The sequence below is a fragment of the Pan paniscus genome, chromosome 14 (genome assembly GCF_029289425.2).
Source record: "Pan paniscus chromosome 14, NHGRI_mPanPan1-v2.0_pri, whole genome shotgun sequence".
NCBI classification, from domain to species: domain Eukaryota; kingdom Metazoa; phylum Chordata; class Mammalia; order Primates; family Hominidae; genus Pan; species Pan paniscus.
The window spans coordinates 3,090,427-3,108,103 of record NC_073263.2 but is presented as its reverse complement, the minus strand read 5'-3'; the positions used below and the strand labels follow the sequence as shown (position 1 = coordinate 3,108,103).

At 46.0% G+C, this 17,677-nt stretch overlaps 1 long non-coding RNA gene across 1 annotated transcript; it reads right to left on the bottom strand.

The window, feature by feature from the left end:
- Positions 1-10,287: 10,287 nt before the first annotated feature.
- On the bottom strand, positions 10,288-16,273 carry LOC134728781 (uncharacterized). The gene is made up of 2 exons (XR_010109581.1): positions 15,952-16,273; positions 10,288-12,150 (listed from the first exon to the last, which is right to left on the bottom strand). It is a non-coding gene; the product is annotated as an uncharacterized LOC134728781 (long non-coding RNA).
- Positions 16,274-17,677: the final 1,404 nt, after the last annotated feature.

Sequence of the window (17,677 nt, the reverse complement as noted above, 5' to 3'; positions counted from 1 at the left end):
AGGTGCAGGCAGAAAGGAGAGTCACATCATCTGGTGATGGAGGCAGAAATATGCTACAAGGCAGAAATATGCTCTGCCTCCCTGTGGGCAGAGTTCAGGCAGGAGCCCCCAATCTCCTAGGTGTTAAGTTCAGTGATATGTTACAATGCTCCCTGTGGGCAGCACAAGGCGAGAGAATAGAGCCACATCACCTACGTTCTAGGTCCAATGATATGTCCCAATTTTATTTGTGAGCTGGGCTTAAACAGAAGAGTCGAGTCACTCAGGTGCTGGACAAATGTGTATGTTTGTCACAATGACACCTGCAGGAAGTTCTAGACATGGGATGAATCCCGCACATATTCTGGTTTTAGGCATGAGAGTGAACACCTTCTGTGTGTTTGATCTAAGTACACAAGTCACTATCTCAATAGTGGACTAAATTTGTGCATGGCAACCCCATTTTCTCTTGCAGACTTTCTCACCTAATTGAAATCACAGCTTCACAGGTGTGCCAACTCATGATATGAGAGTCATCAACATATCTGTGACTCTCTCATATGAGAGTCAGTTTTTCAACTTTTTTTATTGTACTTTAAGTTTTAGGGTACATGTGCACAACGTGCAGGTTTGTTACATATGTATACATGTGCCATGTTGGTGTGCTGCTCCTATTATCTCCTCATTTACATTAGGTATATCTCCTAATGTTATCCCTTCCCCCTCCCCCTATCCCACAACAGGCCCCGGTGTGTGATGTTCTCCTTCCCGTGTCCAAGTGTTCTCATTGTTCAATTCCCACCTAGCAGTGAGAACATGCTGTGTTTGGTTTTTTGTTCTTGCGATAGTTTGCTGAGAATGATGATTTCCAGCTTCATCCATGTCCTTACAAAGGACATGAACTCATCATTTTTTATGGTTGCATAGTATTCCATGGTGTATATGTGCCACATTTTCTTAATCCAATCTATCATTATTGGACATTTGGGTTGGTTCCAAGTCTTTGCTATTGTGAATAATGCCACAATGAACACACGTGTGCATGTGTCTTTATAGCAGCACAGCATGGTACTGGTACCAAATCAGAGTACATGGTACTGGTACCAAATGGAGCAGAACAGAGCCCTCAGAAATAGTGCCACACATCTGCAACTATCTGATCTTTGACAAACCTGACAAAAACAAGAAATGGGGAACGGATTCCCTATTTAATAAATGGTGCTGGGAAAACTGGCTAGCCATATGCAGAAAGCTGAAAATGGATCCCTTCCTTACACGTTACACAAAAATTAATTCAAGATGGATTAAAGACTTAAATGTTAGACCTAAAACCATAAAAACCCTAGAAGAAAACCTAGGCAATACCATTCAGGACATAGGCATGGGCAAGGACTTCATGTCTAAAACACCAAAAGCAATGGCGACAAAAGCCACAATTGACAAATGGAATCTAATTAAACTAAAGAGCTTCTGCACAGAAAAAGAAACTACCATCAGAGTGAACAGGCAACCTACAGAATGGTAGAAAATTTTTTCAATCTACTCATCTGACAAAGGGCTAATACCCAGAATCTACAAAGAACTCAAACAAGTTTATAAGAAAAAAGCAAACAAACCCATCAACAAGTGGGCGAGGATATGAACAGACAGTTCTCAAAAGAAGATATTTATGCAGCCAAAAGACACATAAAAAATGCTCAATTTTTCAACTTTTGAAACTGCCTTTGGGTATGGGATTCAGAGCCTCAAAAGTGAACTATGATCATGTGAAAGAATGACAATCTTTAATGTTGGCTGGGTGTGCATCCCAATGTCATTATATTACTGTGTGCTGAGCCCTATTAGGAGTTTCTGTGTTGCATCTGAGGGCTTTATATGGTATGCATGACAGTCTCAATTCTTTCAGAGATTTTCATGCTGGTATGGACCCATGATCAAACCTGTGGCCCTAAGCCTATATATGAGTCAACATCTTTACAATTGGCGGGGTCCAGATAAGAGAATCATCACCTTTCTATGCGGTGGGTTTATAACGAAGTTCCCATTCCAACTGTGGCCAGAACTTTATATATGAGATTCGCAATTCCAACTATAAACTGCATTCATGTGTGAAATTCAGGACCTCACAAGTGGGTTCTGTTTATACGTGAGGGTGAAAATCATAATGGCCAGGAGGGTGCAGGGGGTGCATACGAGAAAAAAATTTCACCTGTGCGCTGGGCCCTGTGATGAGACTCTGTACCACCTGAGGGCTTTATGTAATATGTGAGAGAGTGGATGATCTTAACGAGGAGACCCAGGGATTTTTATTTTTTTTATTTCCCTCAGTGTCGGTAGGAGAAGCAGGATCTCTCCTATTGGCTGGTTTGACATATGAAAGTCATCATTGCGCCTGTGAGTTGTGCTCCAAGATATATGTCACAATTACACCTGCATAAAGGAAGAGAGCAGGAGAGTAAAATCAGTTGGACGCTGGGCCAGGGATATGTCGCTTCCCTGAGAACAGGGACCAGGGAACAGAGACACATTACCTGAATACTCAGGCATGGGTATGTAGCAATCCACTCCTTAAATTAGGAACCAGACAGCAGAGCCACATCACCTGGGTGCTGGATCTAGCAATATGTCACAATCCTCTCTGTGGTCAGGATGCAGGTAGGAGAGTCACATCTCCTTGGTGATGAATGCAGAAAAATGTCACAAGTTTCTCTGTGCATAAGGTAGAGGAATAAGCCTTTTATCCCCTAAGTATTGGGCCCAGGGATATGTCACAATACCCAAAATATGCAAACCCAGGCAAAAGAGAACAGTCACATCACCTTGGTGGTAGGGTCACTGATATGTCACAATCCCCTCTTTTGGAAGGGCCCAGATAAGAGTGGAGAGTCACATAGCCTAGGCAATGAATAGAAAGGTATGTCATAATACCCCTGTTGGCAAGACCTATGCAGAAGAGTCACATCACCTATATGTTCAACCCAGATATATGTTACTGTACACCATGTATGCAGGGCCCAGGCAAGAGAAAAGGCCACATCACCTCGGTTCTGGGCCCAGCAATATATCACAATACCCCCTAAGAGGAGGTAACAGACAGGAGAGTCACATCACCTAGGTCTGAGGAGCAGAGCTATATGGTAATGCCCTGTGTTTGTGCACCCCAAAATAGAGGAGAGTTACATCACCTGAAGACTGTACCCAGCTATGAGTCACAATGACCCCTGTGGGCAGCACCCAGGCATGAGAAGAGAGGACCATCATGTAGGTGCTGTGCCAGGCTGTATTTCACAATCTCCACTATGGATAGGTTTCAGGGAGAAGAGGACCGTCACATCATCTAGTTGATGAGTCTGGAGATATGTCAAAATGACCCCTCTGAAGAGACCAGGATGCAGAATCACATGACCTGTGTGCTGGGTCTAGGAATAACCCACTCTCCCTTCTGTAAACATGGCCACGCAGAAGATGAGGGTCACATATTTAAGGTGATGAACGCGGAAATATTTCACAAGTCTCCCTGTAGGCAAGACCCAGACAGGAGATTCCCTTCCCTCAGTTGTTGGGACCAGAAATACATCACAATGTGGGACTCAAGCAAAAAACTAAAGAAACATCACCTATTTTCTGAGCTCTGAATTAGTCACAATCTCTCCTATAGGCAAAGCCTTTGTTAAAAAAGAAGAGTTTTATCAAATAGTTGATGGGCTCAGTGATATGTCCCAATGCCATATGTTACAAATTGCTGTAGGCAGGCTTCAGGCAGGAGATGGGCCTAATAATGTGTCACAGTGCTTTCTGCTTGCAGGGCAAAGTCAACAGAGTAATGTCACCTCGGAGTTGGACCCACCAATGTATCACAATCTCCTTCCAAACAAATCCTAAAAAACAAAAGAAGAGTAACATGAGCTAGGTGCTGGGCACAGTGATATGTCACAATCCCTCCTTTAAGCAGGGACTAAGCAGGAGAAGAAAATCACACCACATGGGTGATGGGCACATAGATATTTCACAATGTCCCCTTAGGCAAAACTCAGGAAAGAGAGGTAGATCATCTAGGTTTTGGATGCAACAGTATGTCACAATGGCCATTGTGGCCTGGGCACCGGCAGAAGAGTCACATAATATGGATGTGGGACCCAGCAATACATCACAACGCCCCGGTGAGTAGCACTAATGCAAGACAGAAAACTTACATTACCTAGGTGCAAGGCCAAGTGATATGTCCCAATGTCCCTTGTGGGCAGCACCAAGGCAGGAGGTAAGAGTCACATAACCTAGGTGCTGGCTTCAGTGATATATCAGAATCCCATCTGTGAGCTGGGCACAGGAAACAGAGCTAAAATACTCGGGAGCTGGGTAGAGATGTATGTCACAATCCCACCTGCAGAAAGCGACAGGGATGAGATGAACAACTCCACACATGTCCGGATTCCAGGTATGAGAATTTGCATGTTGGGCCTAAGTACACCAGTCCCAATCTCAACAGTGAACTGGATTCATAAATGAGTCTTCTCTGGCTGACCGTGTCCCCTTAGGAGAGTTACAGTCTCACAGATGTAATGAATTTTGGTTTGAGAGTCACCCACCTACCTGTGGACAAGATCCATATATGAGAGTCAGTTTTCTTTTTTTTCTTTCTTTTTCTTTCTTTCTTTCTTTCTCTTTCTTTCTTTCTTTTTTCTTTTCTTTCTCCCTTTCTTTTCCTTCCTTCCTTCTTTCTTTCTCTTTCTTTCTTTCTGTCTTTCTTTCTTTCTTTCTGTCTTTCTTTCTTTCTTTCTTTCTGTCGGTCTTTCTTTCTTTCTTTCTTTCTGTCTTTCTTTCTTTCTTCTTTGCTTTCTTTTTTTTTTTTTTTTCCTCCCTTGAGATGGAGTCTCACTCTATTGCCAGGCTGGAGTGCAGTGGGACAATCTCGGTTCTCTGCAACCTCTGCCTCCTGGGTTCAAGCGACTCTCCTGCCTCAGCTTCCTGAGTAGCTGGGATTACAGGTACATGCCACCATGCCCAGCTAATTTTTGTATTTTTAGTACAGATGGGGTTGCCATGCGCAGTGTTCCATGCCCGTAATCCCAGAACTTTGGGAGGTCGAGGTGGGTGGATCACTTGAAGTCAGGAGTTTGACACCAGTCTAATCAATATGGTGAAACCCCGTCTCTACCAAAAATATAAAAATTACCTGGGCATGGTGACATGAGCCTGTAGTCCCAGCTACTCGGGAAGCTGAGACAAGAGAATTGTTTGAACCTGGGAGGCGGAGGTTGCAGTAAGACTAGATGGTGCCACTGCACTCCAGTCTGGGTGACAGAGCAAGACTCTGTCTCAAAATAATAATAATAATAAATAAATAGTAGAGAGGCGGGGTTTCACCATGTTGGCCAGGATGGTCTTGATCTCCTGACCTCGTGATCTACCCGCCTCGGCCTCCCAAAGTGCTGCGATTACAGGCCTGATCCACCGCGCCCGGCCGGTTGTGCTCATTTTTGAGGATAACTTTTATTGTCACCAGAGTGTGCATGAGTGTTAGAATCTCACCTGTTTGCTGGGCCCTGTTAGGACACTATGTACCTCCTATGGGCCTTGTAGAGTATGCATTAAACATAATACACTCTGAGGTCTTCATGCTGATATGAACCTATGATCATACCTGTGGCCATAAGCCCAGGTATGAGAGTCAACATCTCTCCAGCTGGCTGGATCCAGATAAGAGGATCTTTACTTGGCTGTAAACTGGGTTCAGAAATAAGTCACTATCCCAACTGTGACTGGGTGTTCACATGTGATAGTTACAATTCCAGCTGTGGACTGCATTCAGGTATGAGATTTAGACCTCCCTAATCAACTCTGTTCCTGTGTAGGAATGACAATTCTGATGATTGGTGGGTGTGTATACAGAGAACACAATCTCACCTGTGTTCTGGGCCCTGTGATGACACTGTACCATCTGAGTGCTTTACATGATATGCAAGAGTGCTTATTTTCTCTGACCTTCATAGTAAGAGAAGACCCATAATTTTGCACATTTTGTAAAGCCTGGCTATGAGACAAAGTATCTCTCCTATTGGCTGGTTTAAGGTATGAATGTCATCATCACACCTACATGCTAGGCCAAAATATATGTGACAATCTCACATTTGAGTAGTCAGCAAGCAGGAGGGTCTCATTACCTGGGTCATTGTCAGGGATATGTCACATTCTCCCCTGAGGACAGGGACAAGGCAAGAAAGTCACATCCCTAGGTATTCTGCAAGGGATATGTTCTTGCCCTCTCCTGAAAGCATGACACATGCAGCAGAGTCACCTCACCTGGCTTCTGGGCCCAGCGATATGTCACAATTTTCCCTGTGAGCAAGGCACAGGCAGGAAAAACACATCACCTGTTTGCTGGGCCCAGAAATATGCTACAGTTTTTCTTGTGAGCAGGGCTCAGGCAGAAATGGGGGGATCACATTTTCTAGGTGATAAATGCAGAGCTATGTCACAAGGTCCCCAGTAGTCAGGGCCTTGGCAGAAGATTCCTATTGTCTAGGCGATTGGCCCAGTGATACAACACAATAGCTAAATTATGCAGGGCCCAAGGCAAAGAGGAGAGTTGCATCACCTAAGTGATGAACAAAAAGATATGTCATAATACCCAGGTGGAAATGGCCCATGCAGGTGAGTCACATTACCTACGTGTTGGACCCAGTGATATGTCACAATACACAATATATGCAGGGCCCAGCCAAGAGGGGAGAGTCAAATCACCCAGGTGCTGGGTCCAATGATACATTGTAATCTGTCTTTGGTCAGAGCCCTAGCAGTAGAAGAAACTCACATCACCTCCATGCTGAGGTCAGCCATATGTCACAATACCCCTGAGAAATGAGCCCAGGAAAAGAGTCACATCATTTAAGTGAGAAGCCCATAGATATTTTGCAATTCCTCCTGTGGGTAGTCCTCAGTAAAAAGACAGTCACATTACTTAGAGTCTGTCCCCAGCGATGTGTAAGAATCCCAGCTGTGAACAGGCACCAGGCAGGACAAGAGAGTCCCATCACCTGGGTGAACAGTGCACAGATATGTCACAATGACCCCATGTAGGCAAAGTCTAGACAAGAGTTACATCACCTGGGTGTTGGACCCAGCAATATGTCACAATGGCTCGTGTGGGCAAAGCACAGGACAGAGTCATATAACAAAGTGCCAGGACCAGTGTTAGGTCAGGATACCCTTTATGGGCAGTGCCAAGACAGGAGATTAGAAGCATATTAATTAGATGCTGGATTCAAGGATATATCACAATCCCATCTGTGGGCTACACCCAGGCAAAAAGTCAAATCACTGAGGAGCTGGCTAGAGGTGTACGTCAGAATCACACCTGCAGGAAGGTCCATGGATGAGATTAACAATCCCTCATAAGTGCCAGTTCTGGATATGAGAGTGAACGCCTCCTGTATGTTGCATCTATGTGCATAAGTCACAATGTCAATGGAGGAATGGGTTTTTTCCATGAGAGCCTTAATCCCTTTTGAAAACTGAGTTATCTTAGTGTAGTCACAGCCTCACAAGTGTTTTGGGTCTTGGTCAGGGAGTCACAAACCCACTTAAGGACAATATCCACTTTTAAGAGCCAATTTTCCAACTTTTGACTGCCTCTGGGTGTGAGTTTCAGAACCGCATTTATGTTCCATGTTCGTGTGGGAGAATGACAATTTTGACAGATGGCTGGGCTCAGGCAGGAGCCTTTCATCCTGCAGGTGTTGAGACAAAGGATACATCACAATACCCAAAATATGCTTGGTGCAGGCAAAAGAGGAGACTCATATTAGCTGGTTGCTAGGTCCAGTTATATGTCACCACCTCCCGTTTTGGCAGGGCTAAAGAAAAAGAGGAGAGTCAGAGCTAAAGAAATATCATAATGTCCCTGTGGGTAGGGCCTATGCATGAGAGTTGCAACACCTAGTCATTGAACCCAGCCATATATTATAATAACAATGTATACAAGGCCCAGGCAAGAAAGGAGAGTAATATCACATAGGTACTAAGTCCAGCAATATGTCACAATACACCCTGAGTGGAGGCTCCAGGCAACAGGGTAACATTACCTAAGTGAAGTGCCCAGAGAGATGTTTCAATGCCCCTGGTGGGTAGGATTTTGAAAAGAGAAGTTACAGAACATAGGGGCTAGGCCTAGCTATGTGTCACATTCATCTCCAAGACAGAGCCCAGACATGAGAAAAAAGTCACATGATGTAGGTACTGGGCAAAGTAATATGTCACAATCCTTATGTGAGTAGGCCCTAGGAAAAAGTAGAGAGTCATATAGTCTACATGATGGGCCCAGAGACATTTGACAATGACTCCTGTATGTAGGGACCAGGCAGAAGAATCACATCACCCCTGTGCTGTGCCCAGTTATAAGTCACACTTCCTTCTGTGGGCATGCCCCAGACAAGGAAAAGAGTCACATCATCCCAGTGCTAGACCCAGGGATATGTCACAATCTCTCTTATGGGCAATGCTCAGGTAAGAGAGGAGAGTTGCATCAAATAGATGATGGACCCAGAGGTATGTCACGATGCCTTCTGTGAACTCGATCCAGGCAGAAGATTCACATCAACATCAACTTGGTGCTAAGCCCAGCAACGTGTCACAATCCCTTCTGTGTAAAGGGACCAGGCAGGAGAAGAGAATCACATCACCAGGCTGATGAGCACAGAGATATATCACAATGCCCCTGTAAGGCAGGGCCCAGGCAGTTGGGTTACATCGCCTGAATAGTGGACCCAGCAATATAACACAGTGTCCCATATGGGCAGTGCACAAGCCGGAGAGTCACATAACCTGGGTGCGAGGCCAAGCTATATATAAGAACTCTTCCTGTGGGCAGCGCCAAGGCAGAAGAGGATACTCACATCTCCGGGTGCAAGGTCTAGCGATATGTCAAAATACTCACTGTGGGCAGTGCCAAGGAAGGAGAATAGAGTTACATCCTCAATGTGCTGGATCCAGCAATATGTTAATATCCCATCTGTGGGCTGGGTCCACGCGAGACCATCAAGTCACTCAGGTGCTAGGCCCCGGCAAATTTCACCATGAAAGCTGCAGAATGGTCCAGGAATTAGATTAACAATCCCACAACTGTCTCAGTTGTAGGCATGACATTCAACACCTCCTGTATGTTGGGTCTAAGCCCACGAATAACCCTCTCAACACCAGACTGGATTTGTGCATGAGAGCCTCAATTCCTCTGCAGACTGACCTGTGTTCCCGTGAGAGGATGACAATAGTTACTGTTGGCTGGGTGTGCATATGAGTGTCACAATCTCACCTGTGTGCTCGGCCCAGTTAGCACTCTCTGTGTACTACCCAATGGCCCTATACAGTATGAATGAGAGTTGTAATCAACTTTGAGACCTTCCTAATGGTAGGGACCCATGATCGTACTTGTAGCATTAAGCCCAGGGATGAGAGTCAACATCATTACAATTAACTATGTCAGGATAGGAGACTCATCCCTTGCCTATAAGCTGGGTTTAGAAACGAGCCACCATTTCAACTCTGGTTGAATGTTTATATATGAACATGGGCCTAACACCGAGGTGATGTGAGTCTTTGGCCTAGACACTTCAAGCAGGAGGCAATGTGACATATCTCAGGGTCTATCAACTATTTGATGTGACCTTCCTTTTTTACCTGAGCTTTCCCCATAAAAGAGATGTGACATATGTCTAGAGCAAGCACCTGGGTGATGTGACTCTCCTTTATTGACTGAACCCTGTGTATTTTGGGTATTCTGACGTATCCCTGGACCTAACTTCTGGAAGATAAGAAGATCCAACATAGGCCCTGCCTAAAAAGTTTCTTGTGACAAATTTCTACATGAATCACCTTGGAGATTTGACTCTCCTCTCTTACCCAAGTTTTGCCCATAAGAGAGATTGTTACTTACCTCTGCAGCAAGCACCTAAATGCTGTGGCTCTTCTTTCTTGCCTGGGTCATGCCCACAGATGAAAGAGGGGCTTATCGCTGTGTCCAGCACACCGGTTATGTGATTATGCTGCCTGATCTCTGCTCACAGGAGCCATTGTGACATATCCCTGGGCCCAGAAACTATTTAACACGACTCTCTTCAATGACCTTAACTTGGTGCCTGGGATAAGTTGTGACATATCTCTGGATCCAGCACCTAGGTGATGCGACTCTCCTTTTCTGCATGGGCTATGCTTACAAGAAGGAGGCTGACTTATTGCTGTGTTGACAACTGACGTGATACCTCTGTTCTTGTCTTCTTAGTTTTTAAGAATTTAAACAAGAGACACAAGGAAAAAAAGTACAGCATAATTTATTGGAAAAGAAAATATTTGAAAGTTAAGTGCAGAATACAGTACACCCTGAGAGAGATATTCCAGGGTGGGCTGCTCGTAAGAGTGAGACAGCGTGGATTGTCGCTGGAGAAACCCCCTTACGGGAGATTTACATTATTATTAGTAAGGAGGAGGGAAGAGGAGTTGCTAATAAGCATGTTCTGAGTGATATTCTGGGTGCACATACGCAGTGACTGTACATGCTTGTTCATATGTTGCATGTCTCGTTAGCATCTTAGATCTCCACCCAGGAGTGTATTTCTGTTTGTTTGTTTGAGACTGAGTCTCCTCGTGTTGCCCAGGCTGGAGTGCAGTGGTGTGATCTCTGCTCACTGCAACCTCCGCCTCCTGAGTTCAAGCCATGCTCATGCCTCTGCCTCCAGAGTATCTGGGATTACAGGCATGCACCACCATACCATGCTAATTTTTGTATTTTTAGTTGAGACGGGATTTCACTATGTTGGCCAGTCTAGTCTCAAGCTTCTGGTTTGAAGTGATCCATCTTCCTCAGCCTCCCAAAGTGCTGGGAGTACAGGTATGAGCCACCTTGCCTGGCTAGGGCCTATATTTTTTGCTATTAAAATAAGCAAAAGTTAAGTTTGAGGACAGGTGAAATCAAAATGCACATGCTTTCTAGAACAGAAAGTCCTTAATGAGGATAACTTTGCTTGAATAAGCCCAATTACAATGCGAATGCTACGGCTTATTGTGTTGGCTGTACAGTCACCATGGTTTCTGTATCCTGAGATCATGGTCATTTTCTGTACTATCTATTCTGCCTCAATTTCCCCCTAAGAGGTTTTAGGGCAATAATCATATTGGAGGTTGAGGGGTTAGGCCATTATTTCTGGAGCTGTTTCCTGCTGAGTGGGTGATACTTCTGCCTAGCCTGGGCCTTAAAGTTTCTTCCTGTGTGATCTAACAGGGTGTAAACCATGTCGTTCGTGGAACCAGTGGGAAGATGTTGGCAACCAAAGGTTGAAAGCCTTGCAAAACCATCATGCAAACATGGAGTTGCCGTAAGCAAGAGAACAAGAAATCAGTTAACATTTTAAACAAAATTGGAACAAAACTAAAAGCTCAAAATATAATAATGACTGGTACTACTAAAGAGAGCAAGGCAGACAATGGACATTGCTTTCATGTTCCCATGGAAGTTCCTAGAGATTCAATTTTGTCTGCCTGGGTGATGATATTATTAATATTTTCTTCGACTAAACCAGACTGATTGATCTCAAAAACAGCATTCTTCTTTTAAATATAAACATGTTCCTCTTTACCCGGCTGGGAGAAGATCCCAGGCTCTTTGGTTTTGTCGGACTACAGTGGCCATGGAGTCCAGATGTTGCTGAAGTCTATTGAGACCCTCTGCTTCTTGTTGGGGACCCATTGAGTTTTCCTGAGATAGTTTCTATTGGATTCCCGAGGCTCCACCTTATGGTGACATTTGTGCTGCAATGGAATTCTGCATTAAAATGGTGAAAGCAGCAAAAGTTTTAAGTCTTTTCTATTTTTTGCCAATAAGCAAAAGTTTTCTGCAGCTACGTGGTCAGCAGTCATTGGGTCCATTTATGGATGGTGAAGTTGAATGGTGGTCAAACTTAGAGCCTGGAAGGCTTCAGTAAATGCACTGAAGTTCTTTGGGAGCCATCAGAGCTGTTGCTTGCATTGGATTAGATCATTTATTGAGAAGAGAAAAAGCACTCTGATGGTCCTCTCTCCATTTGGGACTTTCTGTAAGGGGATCAAATTCTCTGGCCCCGCATGGTGTGAAGCTCCACCGCGAGTAACTACAGCTGGGCTGGTCACTATTGTACCTGGCAAAGGCTGATAGAGAGGAGCATAAGGAGGAGGTGAAACAAGCTTAGATTCTACAGAAGACTCTGATAGTGTGGGGATGCTGCGGATTCTAAAGGAGGTGTAGGCCCCTGAGGGTCCCTATCTGGAGCTGGTGTTGGGCTGTTGGGTCTGGGGTCCCTTCCCCTTAATAAGAGATGATCTTCTAATGTTTCTGAGGGGCTTTGTGGCTTACTAGGCTTTAGCCCACAGGTGCTGCATAGAGCTGGGTTTTGTTGTCAGGCCATAAATGTTTGCACATAGGATATTTCAGACCATTTTCCCTGATTTCTACAGAAAAGATCTAGCTGTAGGAGGGTGTTAAAGTTCACAGTCTTATTCCCCAGCCATGTTTTGTCAGCTAATCTGTATGCAAGCTAAATAGTATTACAAAAGAAGATAAGTTTTTTCTTTTTCTTTTTTTTTTTTTTGTTCATCTAGCCAAAAGCTGTTTCAATTTTTAAATATACATCCCAGGGTTGTTTCAATGACAGTAGAGGAAGCGGCTCCCATGGTGCCGACAGAATCTTGCAACGTCAGAACATGTACTAAAGCCCATAAGCCATGGGCATCACAATGGGACAAGTGGAACCACCAAGGTGTCCAGCGGATCCCCTTGAGACCCCATTAACTGAAGCTCTAGGAGGTCATAGGCATTTGCCATACACCGTCCTATCTCTCACCAGCGCTGCACATCTCCAGCCCTGCCGAGATGACCCCCACTGCTGGCTGGGGGGCAGATGTCTGGCTGACAAGCCTTTCCCTAATTTACTGGTTTGCAATTTATGATGCTGAATTATAACACCTGCAATGCTCAGATTCAAACCCCACGACCGGGCTTCTACATGACTTTGAGTCGTTTGTTCAGCAAAGAAAACCTGTTGAAGAACAATTTCAAGGAGGTGGGAAATGCATAAAGCCTGAAGGGACAGGGTTCTCTTAATATTCCACTCAAAACAAAACAAAACAAAATTGTAAACAGAAAACCCGATCAGAAAATAAAGTACAATAGCCACTAGGTGGCGATCGAGTATTGCTGAAGGGACAGCAAACGATAAGCTGAGTCTGAAGGGTGGCCAGAAAGATGTGAAACTAAGCAGCAAACTAGCCCGAATATGAAATGTTGAGAGCAACCCATGAGGTGAGTGTCATTTATGGATAGTACAGATGCAGCAGCCAAAAGGAGAGCAGACATATATTCTCTCTCTAGAGAATATAGGTGATTTAAACACGTTTCCCCCAGAACTTTAGTGAAACAGCGCTGGAACAAGCAGCGATAGTTAACCAGGTAGTCTGGAAGTGCCATAGTATTCACTGCAAGTAAAGGGAAACTGAAATTAATGAAGCAGACAAACCTCTCTCCGGGCCATGGCAAAAGAAATGTTGATGGCTGATGTAATACCTTGGTAATTCTTAGCTTAAAAGAATTTAAACAAGAAACATGCAGCAAAAGAAGTACAACATAGAGTAATTTATTGCACACAAAAAAGAAAAGAATACGTTGAAAATCAAGTGCAGAATAGACGGTACAGTCTGAGAAAGAGATTCCAGGGCAGCCTGCTCATAAGAGTGAGACAGCATTAATTGTTGCTGGAGAAACCCTCCTTCAGGGAGTTTTACATGATTATTCATAAGAAGGTGGAAAGAAGTGTTATAGAAGGCATGCTTTGAGTGGTCTTCTGGGTGCACATGTGCAGTAGCTGTACATATTTTTGCATATGTTGCATGTCTCATTAGCATGCAATGACATTTCACCCAGGAATGTCTTTTTACTTGTTAAAATGAGCAAAGGTTCAGCTTGAGGACAGATAAAATCAAAATGCACATGCTCTCTAGACGTAAAAGTCCCTACTGAAGATAGTGGGTTTCAAACGACCCCAAGTGCTCCACAACTTAAAAGTCGCTCCCACGAACCTGGAACACTATCTGTTCCTGAGGGATCAGGTCCCATTTGTGTCTCTGAGACACTGGCAAGTCAGGCACGACTTAGGATGAGACGGATGATTTTAATTGTAAAATGCCTAAATAGTCAGCAGCTTCAGGTTATATTTTGGAGCTTGTCCACTTAAATGGGTTGATGAAAATGGCTCCCAAAGCTCACGCTTTGGAAAGGGGGTTTTCTCCTTTGCTCTTAGATTTTCTGCAACCCATTAAACTAACCTTCCTGATGCCTCGACTTTCACATTCGTGAAAAAGGCGCCATTGAGAGTGACGTTTCCAGGAAGGCTCAGCCCTTGTCAGCCCCTGCAGAGCTCTGAAGCTGTTCACAAGCAGGCCATGTGGAAGATTTCTCTCAAAAGCGATTGAGCACGCGCTCTGGCTAGACAAAAAAGAGGGCTGCTGCACAATGGACAGTGTCTCAGACATCAGGATAGTTTCCACAGCAGTTTAGGAAAGAAGGCAGTGCCCTGAGCTGCAGAAGGTGCAATGCTCTGGAAGGAACCCTGGGTGCAGCTGAAAGAGGAACCTGAGAAGCATAGGGCCAATCGGGTGAGGACAACCCGCCCGATTTGGGCAAAGGTAAGGTGCCTACATAGGGCAATACCCTCCTCAATGCTCAGCCCAGACTTGTCCTCCAGTTCCACCTCTGTACTCACTCTCTGTGACAAAGAGTCGGCATAGCATAAGAACTCAGCAGTGCTTTGGACACTGGGAAGTCCACACCGCTCTGTCCCTCCCTCCAGGGCTATGCACCCCGGATCCCGGTATATGCTGGGATTATGGTTCTGAAGCCTACCGACAGATAGGCTGACAGCAGTTAATGGACTACAGCTCCCAGCATATTAGGTGGGGCATGTACAACTTTGCCCCTTCTTCCAGGGCTATGCTTTACCCCGGAGACTGGCGCATGCTGGGATTGTAGTCCTGTAGCCATTTGACCAAAGGGCTGGGAGTGTTTATGAGAATACATCTCCCAGCAATCCTAGGGAGGAGCACACAGCCCCGCCTCTTCCTCCAGTGACACTCATTGTCCCTGAGACAGGTGCATGCTAAGATCGTAGTCCTGAATCTCTGCGACCAAAGAGCTGGAAGTGTTTATGAGCATATATCTCCCAGCAAGCCTAGGAAGACGCACAGAGCCCCTCCTCTTTTTCCACTGACGCGGACTGTCCCTGACCCCAGTGCATACTGGGATGGTAGTCCTGCATCCCTGTGATGAAAGTTCTGGGAGTCTTTATGAAACTACATCTCCCAGGAAGCAGAAGGAGGCGTCCATAGCCTAGCCTTTTCCTCCAGTAATGCGCACTGTCCCTGAGCCGGGTGCATGCTGGGATTGTAGTCCTGCAGCCCGGTGATGAAAGGTCTGGGAGTGTTTATGAGACTACATCTCCTACCAAGCCCAGGAGGTGCACACAACCCTGCCTCTTTCTCCAGTGACGCCAACTTTCCCTGAGCCCGGTGCATGCTAGGATGGTAGCTCTGCAGCCCTGTGACTAAAGGGCTGTGAGTGTTTATGAGACTGCATCTTCCACCAAGCCCAGAGAGGCGTGCAGAGCCTCGCCCCTTCCTCCACTGATTAGCGCATGCTCCCTCAGTCACATGCATGCTAGGATTGCAGTGCTGCAGCCCTGTGACCAAAGGGCAGCCCAGTGACCAAATGGCTGGGAGTGTGTGAGAATACATCTCCGAAAAAGCATAGCGAGAAGAGCACAGGTCCACTTCTTCCTCCACTGAGGCACGCTCTCCCTGAGCACGGTGCATGCTGGGATTGCAGTCCTGAAGCCCTGTGACAAAAGGGCTGGGAGAAATAATGAGACTACATCTCCAGAAAGCCCAGCGAGACGCACGTACCCCTTTCTCTTCCTCCATTGAGGCGGACTGTCACGGTGCCCCGTGCATGCTGGAATTGTAGTCCTACAGCTATGTGATGAAAGGGCTGGGATTGGTTATCAGAATGCATCTCCCAGCAAGCCCAGCGAGGCACGCACAGCTCCACGTCTTCCTCCAGGGACACACACAGTCCCTGAACTCGCTTCATGCTGGGATTGTAGTCCTGCAGCCCTGTGACCAAAGGGCCAAGAGTGTTTATGAGACTACATCTCCCAGAAAACGTAGGGAGACGCACACAGCCCCACATCTTTTCCCAGTGACGCATACTGTTTTTGATCCTGATACATACTGGGATTGTAGTCCTGCAGACCTATGACAAAAGGTCTGAGAGGCTTTATGAAACTACATTTCCCAGCAAGCGCAGCGAGGTGCGCACAACCTTCCCATCGTTATCCAGTGAAGGGGAATGTCCGTGAGCCCCAAGCATGCTGGGATTGTAGTCTTATAGCACTGTGAGCCAAGGGTACGGAGAGGACACGAGACTACATCTCCGAGAAAACCTAGGGAGACGCACACAGCCCCACATCTTTTCCCAGCGACGCATACTGTTTTTGATCCTGATGCATTCTGGGATTGTAGTCCTGCAGTCCCGTGACAAAAGGTCTCAGAGTCTTTATGAAACTACATTTCCTAGCAAGTGCAGCGAGGTGCACACAACCTTCCCCTCATTCTCCGGTGACGTAGATTGTCCGTGAGCCCCAAGCATGCTGGGATTGTAGTCTTATAGCACCGTGACCAAAGGACAGGGAGAGGCCATGAGACGACAACTCTCAGGAAACCCAGCAAGGCGCACACTGCCCTGCCTCTTTCTCCTTAGACTAGCGCACTGTCACTGAGCTGGGTGCATACTAGGAATGTATTCCTGCAGCCCTGTGAGCAAATAGCTGGGAGTGTTTATGAGAATACATCTCCCAGTACTCCCAGGAGGTGCACACAGCCCTGCCTCTTCCTGCAGTGACTAGCGCACTGTCCCTGAGCTGGGTGCATGCTGGGATTGCAGTCCTTGGCGATGTATGACCAAAGGGCTAGGAGTGTTAATGAGACTACATCTCCCAAAAAAGCAGAGTGAGAAGCGCACAGCCCTCCCTCTTCCTCCAGTGATGCGTGCTGTCCCTGAGCCCAGTGCATGCTGGGGCTGGAAGTGTAGTCTTTCAGCCCTGTGATGAAAGGGCTGGGAGGATTGATGAGAATACATCTCCCAGCAAGCCCAGCGAGTAACAAACAACCCCGCCTCTTCCTCCAGTGACGCGCAATTTCCTTGAGCCCGGTGCTGGCTGGGATTGTAGTCCTGCAGCCCTGTGACCAAAGGTTTGGGAGTATTTATGAGACTACATATCCCACCAAGCCCAGCGAGACGTGGACAATCCCTCCTCATCCTCCAGTAACGCGCACTATCCTTGATCTTGGTGCATACTGGGATTGTAGTTCTGCGGCCCTGTAATGAAAGATCTGGGAGACTTTATGAAACTACATCTCCCAGCAAGCCAAAGGAGGCACACAAAGCTTTGCCTCTTCATCCAGGCACACGCACTATCCCTGATCCCGGTGCATGATGGAAATGTAGTCCTTCAGCCCTGTGACCAAAGGGCTGGGAGTGTCTATGAGACCGCATCTCTCAGCAAGTAAAGCAAGGCCTGCACAGCCCCGCCTTTTCCTCCAGTGACGCTCACTGTTCACTAAGCAGTGT